Source organism: Malus domestica, chromosome 05, assembly GCF_042453785.1.
Source record: "Malus domestica chromosome 05, GDT2T_hap1".
In the NCBI taxonomy this organism is placed as follows: Eukaryota; Viridiplantae; Streptophyta; class Magnoliopsida; order Rosales; family Rosaceae; genus Malus; species Malus domestica.
In genome coordinates this window covers 26,903,009-26,912,732 of record NC_091665.1, presented here as the reverse complement: position 1 = coordinate 26,912,732, position 9,724 = coordinate 26,903,009, and the positions used below count along the sequence as shown (strand labels likewise).

Below are 9,724 nucleotides of genomic sequence, written 5' to 3'. Positions count from 1 at the left end.
TGCAACCTGATTTCATTTTCTTTAAATATGTGTACACGTAAATCGCATATGACGAAGTTGTGAAATATATTGCAGAAATATATCAACTATTTATATAATCAAATATATCAAATCAAATGTATAATCACTATCAAACTTATGAAATTTAAATTGGGAAAAAAGAATAAAAAAATCTGGCCTGTGAACCAAAGAGAGACGCAATGTCACTGCCCTAAAGTCGTAGACGCCTCCCTACGTGCAGGTTATGGCGGTGCCTACAACTCCAAGATACAACCCAAAGCCTCATAGGATGTCTGATCCGATTTGCACGTCAACGACAGGCAGGATTACCAAGTAGTGATCAATTGCCCATGAATTATGAAGTATGAATGTAAATAGACTGACAGAGATGTGAGAATTGAGGGAGACAGAAAAGTTTTAAGCGTATTTGTTTTGTGTCTGAGGTTTCATATTTAAAGAACTTCTCATACCCTTTTAGAAAAGGATTATGACTCTTCAAATAAAACACAACTCTTAAATATTAAAAATAAATAAAATAAAATAATAATAAGTTTTGAATCTTTAAAATAAAAATAATTAAAATAATCAACAATCCCCCACAAGATTCAAAACTCTATGAGGAATAAAATAGACACAATTGAAGAAACGGAAGTTTGGGCAATTTGTATACCATGCAATGAGTGTAGGTGTCTTTTGGACTTGAACCTACACTTAGTATTCATAGTTTTCATCTGAAGGAATCATAGTGAACTAAGTCTTGAACTAGATTCATCTAATTCAGATTACAACATATGACACACATAGTATTGATCAAAAACTTAGCGCGGGTTAGCATTATTAATGGCCATGTGCTTAATCTTGATTCTCATGAGTGTTTTTAGAGAACGACCCAATTCTCACAGTCGCGGCCTCACGACCACTCTCACTTAGGTGAGTCCTCCAAGAGTACATGTGACCTGTACTCAGCGGGAGATTGCCCGCCTTGGAACTCATTCAGGACAATGTCCTTCATTAACATCACATATCATCAGCACCAATGTCATAGGGATACGCATGGGATTTTATTTCAAATCTCCTATTTTAGAGTGCCGGAATATAAGTCACGCAATATGGATTGTTTCTACCCATTGAACCTTCTTCATGGGATCTCCAATCACAAAGGTTGGGTTTCTTCCCTAGGTGACTTCCTTATGGGTTTAAGCTCATCCCCCTCGACAAATCTATGACTCCATTCCTAGATAGACCTTTGGTCAATTGATCGGCAATGTTCTTGTCCGACTTCACATAGTCTAAAGAAACAACTTCTTTATTTAATAAGCTTCTCATAGATTTGTATCTAACATTAATATGTCTATTTAATTTTTTATTTGTATGTGTCTATCTCACTAAATCTATCACAACCTTATTATCACAATGTATGGAGATGGCAGGTATAGGCTTGCTCACTAATGGGATATCAAGCAAAAAATTCTTAATCCATTCAGCCTCTACACATGCAGTATCAAGAGTTATGAGTTCAGATTCCATTGTACTTCTAGAAATTATTGTTTGTTTCTTAGATCCCCAAGATATAGCTCCTCCTCTCAATAAAAATACATAACCTGAAGTAGATTTCACTTCGGAGCTATCGGTGATCCAATTTGCATCACTATACCCTTCTACTACATAAGGAAATCCTTTATAGTGTATAGAATAATCCATAGTTCCTCTTAGATACTTAAACACTCGCCTTAAAGCATTACAGTGTTCTTTACTTGGATTATGAGTGTATATACTTAGCCTTCTAACCGCATAAGCTAAATCGGGTCTAGTTTTATTTGCTATATACATCAAAGACCCAATCATTTGAGAATACTCAAATTGACACACGGGTTCACCACTATTTTTAAGTAAGCACACACTTGGTTCATATGGTGTCGATACAGGATTTCAATTGAAAAAAAATTGAACTTCTTAAGCATTTTCTCAATTGAACTAGCTTGGTTTATAATAAAACTTCCTTGTGTTCTTTCTACTTTCATTCCCAAAATAATATTGGCTTCTCCTTGATCCTTCATATCAAATCTCCTTGATAGATAAGACTTTACATCTTTCACAATTTCCAGACTTGTTCCAAATAGTAATATATCATCAACGTAAAAACATAAAATAACACACTGTCCATTGCATTCCTTATAGTAGACACACTTTTCATGCTCATTAATTTCAAAATTATATTCTAAAATGACTTTATCAAACTTCTCATGCTATTGCTTATGAGCTTGCTTGAGTCCATATAACGATTTAACCAACTTACACACTTTATGTTCTTTGCCTTTCACTATAAATCCTTCGGGTTGCTCCATGTAAATTTCTTCATCTAAATCTCCATTCAAAAATGTTGTTTTAACATCCATTTGATGTACTACTAAATTGTGTATAGAAGCTAATGCTATAAGGATCCTAATTGTAGTAATCCTAGACACAGGAGAGTAAGTGTCAAAATTATCAATTCCTTTCTTTTGAGTGAATTCCTTGGCTACTAGCCTAGCTTTGTACTTGTCTATACTTCCATCAGGCTTTAGTTTCTTCCTAAATACCCACTTACAACCAATTGGTGTAGTACCGGGTGATAAACCTGTTAACACCCAAGTGTTGTTTTGTAAAATAGACTCAACTTCACTATTTATAGCTTCTATCCAAAATGAAGCATCGACGGAGATCATGGCTTCCTTATATGTTGTTGGATCACCTTCAATTAAAAAAGTATAAAAATCATCACCAAAGTTCTTCTCCACTATAGGTCTCTTACTCCTTCTAAGTTCAGCTAAAGGTTCTTCTTCATTTGAAACTTGATGGCTAATACTTGTGGAGGCTTTGTCAATACTAGTGCATGATCTATCTACCACTTGCTTTTGCATTCTAGTCTTGAAAGGAAATATGTCTTCAAAATATGTTGCATCCCTAGACTCCAATATAGTGTTATTCGAAATTTCATTTATTTTAGAGTTGATGACTAAAAATCTATTGACACTACTATTATGAGCATAACCTAAGAAAACAGTATCCACGGTTTTAGGTCCTATCTTCTTTCTTTTAGGTTCTGGGATTGCAACTTTAGCCAAACACACCCACACCTTCAAGACTTGGAGATTTGGTGTTCTCTTTTTCCACATTTCATATGGAGTAGTAGTGTTGTCCTTAATGATTACTCTATTTAATATAAAACATGCACTCAAAATTGCTTCCCTCTATAAATTTTCCGGTAATCCAGAACTCAAAAGCATTGCATTCACTATGTCCAATAAGGTCCTATTCTTCCTTTCTGCAACTCCATTTGATTGTGGAGAATAGGGTGCTGTTACTTCATGTATAATACCCTGCTCTTCACAAAAAACACTAAGATCGGTAAGAGTGTACTCACCACCTCCATCATACCTTAGTCTCTTTATCATTTTCTCTAATTGATTTTCCACTTCTGTCTTGTAAATCTTGAATTTACCAAAGACTTCATCCTTGGTCCTTATAAAATAAATATAACAATACTTCAAACAATCATCTATAAATGTGACAAAATACTTATTACCAGCTCTAATAGGTAATCTATTTGAGTCACAAACCTCACTATGTATAAGCTCTAAAATTTGTGTATTTCTTTTGAGGGACTTAAAAGGTTTCTTGGGTTGTTTTGCTTGTACACAAATTTCACACTTATGCTTGAGATTCATGTTTGACTTTGGGACTAGATCCAAATCCATCATTTTCTTAATTTTGAACAAGTTTACATGTCCCAAACATCCATGCCAAACATTACTAGATTCAACATTAAGAACTTTTGGAATATTATTGCACTCGGAAGAAACACTTAACTTAAATAATCCTTCACTGATAAAACCTTTTCCAATAAATACATTATTCTTGGTTATTACAACCTTATTTGATTCCATTACAACTTTGTAGCCTTGCTTTACTAAGCATGATCCACTAATTAAATTTCTTCTAATATCAGGTACATGTCGCACGTCCTTCAAAGTTAAGACCTTTCCAGATGTCATCTTTAGTTCAATGTCTCCAATTCCAAGCACTTGTGAAATTGAGTCATTTCCTAGAGTTACACGTCCTCCACCTGATTTCTGATAGGTTTTAAAAAATTCACAATCAAAACAGACATGTACGTTAGCTTCAGAATCTACCCACCAATCCTTATTTTCATAAGTAAAATTGACAAAGGAATCATACTTAAAATGTGTTTGAGAAGATTGTTGCTCCATCAGCATATTCACTTGGGCTTTTGGATCATTATGATTTGACTTATACTTGTTCTCCTCAATCTTCTTGTAGAAACAATCCTTAGCCTTATGATTGGTTCTTCTGCAAACAAAGCAAACCCCCTTCTCTCTCCCTTGATCCTTAGTCTTGTGAAAGTTCTTATTTTGGTTGGGTGGTTTAAATTTAAAATTTGTTCTTCTAGGTTTGAAATTCCTCTTATTATTTATGGTGAACTTGATTTTGTTTTTTTCCATATTTGTTGGTGTCATTCTCAACTAAGTTCACAATTGTTTGTTTTTCCGTTTCCTTCTTTTGGCTTGACCTATGTTTCTCTTCAATTCTAATTGAATTTATGACTTGAACCAAAGTAAATTCTCCTTGTTTATGCCTTAAGGTTCTAGCAAAGTCATTCCAAGATTGAGGCAATTTATCAATAAGGCAGGAGACTTTAAAATCCTCACTGAACTTCGTTCCTTTCTTTTCAACACCTCTTAATAGCTTTTGATACTCATGTATTTGTTCCCCCACAGACTTATTATTAACCATCTTTTAATCATTAAAGTTTGAGACCGTGAACCTATCCATCCCAGCATCTACAATTCCATATTCCGCTTCTAAAGTTTCCCAAAGTTCTTTGGCGGTGGATGTAGTAGCATGATACACATCATAGAGGTGATCAGAAAGGGCACTTAAGATTATGTTATGACAATGGTATTCTATTAGGTTAGGGGTTAGTTTAGAAGAGGAATCTTTGTTTGATTGAGTTTCTTCAAGTGCGGATACAAGTTCTAAGACAGTTAACCAATATTTCACTTGTTTTTGTCACCTACGAAAATTATGCCCACTAAACTTTTCAGGTTTAACACTATTGGCTTCTTCTAGACTTGCCATTAATAAGTGAGAGAGAAATAAGATTGCTACAACACTGTAGAAATTAAAACAAGTTTGTCACTCAAAGGTTTCAACACATATAGTATGAACTATACTATTGTATAATATCCTTACATCAATTAATAGTAATAACTACAAACAGATTTGATAAAAGCACCTTAGAGCAAATAATATATCAATATTCAATTGTAAATCAAATATAACAAACATACTTGATTATCACTGAGCAAGTTATATGTCAATATCCAATTACAAATAAAATATAACAAACAGATTTGATTAACACATAAAGACCAAGGAACAATTAATATATATATATATATATCAGTATGCAATTTTTTTTTTTTTCAGATCACGTTGGGTTTTGTGGGTTATTAACTGGTATTTTAAAAGGAAAACTAATGAAAAGGGCTTGAAAACTTTGAGTTTTAATGATAAGGACAAAATAAAGGGTAAAGTGAATAGTACCTGGATTGACTTTTTAGTGTAAAAATATGGTTTTTCGTTAAAGTGAACAGTACCGGATGCTTTTTGTTAAAGTTCCCTATTTTAAATTGATCAGCTGTGTCCTTTAGAAACTGTATCCAAAAACGTTTTTGTATTGAATAAAATAAAAAATAAAAAATGCAAAAAGTAAAAAAATAATGAAAGAAGGGCACGGTCAGAAAAACAATGAAAAGAAGGGAAAGGTTAGCCTTCCCAGGCTTTCAGCGACAGGACCCAATAATTTTTTTTAAAAAAATGTAGACAGTCAAAGACGCATTCCCAGAAAGTTCAACGGCATGAAACACTATAATTATTAGGCTTTCAGAGCATTGTGAAAACTGAATGTAAAATTTGCAATTATATTATCACAGCTTTAGATTGTGAAATATATTGCAGAAATATATCAATTATTTATATGATCAAATATATCAAATCAAATGTATAATCACTATCAAACTTATGAAATTTAAATTGGGAAAAAGGAATAAGAAAATTTGGCATGTGAACCAAAGAGAGGCGCGATGTCGCTGTCCTAAAGTCGTAGACGCCTCCCTAAGTGCAGGTTATGGCAATGCCTACAACTCTAAGATACAACCCAAAGCCTCACAGAATGTCTGATTCGATATGCACGTCAACGGCAAATGAGATTACCAAGTAGTGATCAATTGCCCAAGAATTATGAAGTATGAATGTAAATAGACTGACAGAGATGTGAGAATTGAGGGAGACAGAAAAGTTTTAAGCATATTTGTTTTGTGTATGAGATTTCATATTTAAAGAACTTCCCATACCCTTTTAGAAAATGATTATGACTCTTCAAATAAAACACAACTCTTAAATATTAAAAATAAATAAAATAAAATAAAAATAAATTTTGAATCTTTAAAATAAAAATAATTAAAATAATCAACAGACGTCGCCTTACAGATTTTGTGTTTGATGCAATAGCACCAAGTACCTCACCCTCGGATGAGCTAAAAATCCCCACAAAATCCAGCCAAATTTGTTGTAGTTGTTTGGTCGTTTTCTGTGCAGAAGATTAGTTGTTCGTGTATTCATCCATCGACAACAAGATCCATAAAGTCGTTAGACAACACTATCAATAACGAAATACTTTCACATGTTGCCCTACCTGCAATATGGTACATGATATACATTACTTTTTCTATAAAAATGGCAACTTATGTGAAACAAGTCAATCGATACCATGACATATTAGTCCAATAATGCAACACTCTGTAACAGGAGACTTGTACATGGTCTAGATTAATGGATTAGGACAGTACAGTAACAATGAACTCATTTGATGTAAGTCCATCTCCTCTGTAAGAAGAAAAAGAATAGCTAGGTCGTGGTTTAATTATTGGGAGCCATAATAAAAAGGGTTTGGATTAAGTTTAATTTAACCAAAAATCATCCTATACTATTATTTAATTAAAAAGGTTTCACATTTAATCGTAAGGACAAAACTAATCGATTTTAGGGTGTCTCACAAACATTTAACATACATGGGCTGAATTAAAAGCCCAAAACAAAATAAATAATTTTTCCACCCTTGCCCCTAGCAGAAATCTCATCCTATCAACCATTTCTGTTAGAAGTAAACTTCTCTTTATTTACAAGTATGTCATTCTATCAGCCAATTCCTTCTCTCTTATTTTTTGTGTGTCTTTTTTTTTTTTTTCTTTTCCTTCTTGTCATCCCCCCTTCCTCATGAAAGGGAAGTAAAACCGAACATGGGTGAAGGAAAAAGGGAAGTAAAATCAAACTGATTTCATTTTTGGGTTATTCAAATATGGAACAATGTTTCTCCTTTATTATTTTAGAAAGTCTTTATTGTTTTTTCCCTTTGCTGGAAAAAGTCTTTACTGTTTGTTGGCGTTAATGTCAAAACTAATTTTAATGGTGAGGCAGCTTGGGGTTTCCTAATTAGAAATTTAAATGGTCACACTATTATAGCTGGGTGATTTCCTTTTAATTCGAAGAGATTACAAGATCATTGTCCAGGCCATAAAGAAACATGTTTAGATTCCTTAGAGATTTGCTTCAGTCATACAAGACATTTGGCATCTTCTTCACCAAATTCGTCAAAAAGTGAATATGGTTGCAGAGGTTCCGCGGCTGTTGGTCATTTTTAAGATCACTCTTATATCTAGTTCAATAACTTTCTCAATTCAAATCAAAGTTTGTTTTGGAATTAATTATATTATATAATTTTTTTTTTTAAATGTGAATTATTTTGGTTTAGTTTCACAAATAATATGGGTTATTTTGCCATAGTTCCAGAAATAATGTGGGTTATTTTGGTTTAGTTTCATAAATAGTGTGAGTTATTTTGCTATAGTTCTAGAAATAGTGAGTTATTTTGGTTCAGTTTTAAATAGTGTAGGCTATTTTGGTTTAGTTCCAGAAATAGTGTGGGTTACTTTGGTTCAATTTCATAAATAGTGTGGATTATTTGTTAGGTACCGTTTGGTACGTGGGACGGGACGGAACGCAATGAGACAAGTTGTTCCGCCTCACATTTGGTGCTCAAAAAACAATGGAACGCGCTGTTCCGCGAAACGAAATTTGATTACTTTTTCGTTCTACCTTCCCTTTGAAACGACTCGTTCCACACTAGTAGAACACAAAATTATAATTTTTTTGGACAACAATACCCTTACTGTTTTTCTTTAATTCCACTATCACACTCCCTCTCTCTCTCCGTATCCTTTCTCTCTTCTACCCTCTCTCTCTCTTCGGTAGCCTCCTTCTCCTCCACCACAAACCCAGCTGCATCTTCCTCGACCTCAACACTCCCTCCACCACAGACCCACGTTCTGGGGAGTTCGCGGCGGTTCCTCTTTATCTTTGTCCCATCTTTTTTCTCTGCCGCTGCCTTTTCCCTTAGCCTTCCCCCTCATCCTCTCCCATAGCAGCTGCATCTCCAGGTTTGGTCTCGATCTTCTCCCGTAACAGCTGCATCTCCAGGTTCGATCTCGATCTTCTTCTGTAGCCGCTGCATCTTCCAGGTTCGATCTTGATCTCTATAGATCTTTTAATTTTGCTTTTTCGATTGGGTTTTACTTTTTCGTTTTCTTCCATGGAAAATTTCAATGTTTGTGGGAAATGATTGTTATTTATCTGATAATAGCTTCAGTTTGCAATTATGTGAAAGGAAAATGGGTTATTGGACCATAAGAAGCCGCTGTATTCTGGGCATGGCTATAAGTAATGACTGTCAAGTATGTGGTCTTGCCGAATGACACAGCGCACGGATTTTTCATATGAGAAGGTTTCATGGCAGCCAAAAGATTGTCAAATGGAAGAATTTGAAGGCTCTAAGTTCTTGAAAAGGTATTAAAATGTTAAAATTAAGCACTTTTGACCATGTGCAAGGTTTCATTTTATTACTATCTTGAATCTGGTGTGATGTGACCTTAGCCCCCTAGTTTTCATAAATCTGATCCATAATGGTTGTTTCTCCTATATATTGAATCCATTCTGGGCTCAAGTTAACGAATTTCTCAAGTTGTGGTGTTTTGGTTAGTACATCTCTTCATAGACCATTAGTCTTTCTGCACTTGATCTTGCTAAGGCTTGCAGCAGTTTCCAAATAATGGACACCTCATAAGCTACCTTGCATTTTAATTTCTCTTGTCTATTCATCTATTTGAAGAATTTAAGGTTTTTAACCTTATTTGAGGAATTAAATAAGCCAAGTTGGGAAATTAGGTTTTCTGTACGAGGCAGATGTTCTGAATTGGTCATATACCAACTTTAATTTCTAATACAATCTGGCTTGCATGCATTTTATTTCCAGCTAGAGGCTTGACCATATTTGAGAAATCTTTGCAGCTCCATGTGGGCAATTTGTGTTTGAAAATTTGCCTGAATGAATTGAGAAATCTTGTGGAAGTTGCATGTTTACTGAGCTTATATGCCTCAACTTGAACTCGTAGACTATACAATTATACAATGCTCATGCTCAATGGGTACCTGTGTATTTCCGGGATTCCTTTTTTGTTGCTATATCTCCCAATCAAGAGTACGATGGCTCCTTTTTTGAAGGCTATGTGAATCAACAAACCACATTACCTTTGTTCTTTAGGCAATA

General features: G+C 34.2%; 1 long non-coding RNA gene across 1 annotated transcript; it reads left to right on the top strand.

The window, feature by feature from the left end:
- The first annotated feature begins 8,327 nt into the window (after positions 1-8,327).
- LOC103410648 (uncharacterized) lies at positions 8,328-9,138 on the top strand. Its single transcript, XR_525380.4, has 2 exons — positions 8,328-8,639; positions 8,762-9,138. It is a non-coding gene; the product is annotated as an uncharacterized lncRNA (long non-coding RNA).
- The last annotated feature ends 586 nt before the right edge of the window (positions 9,139-9,724 follow it).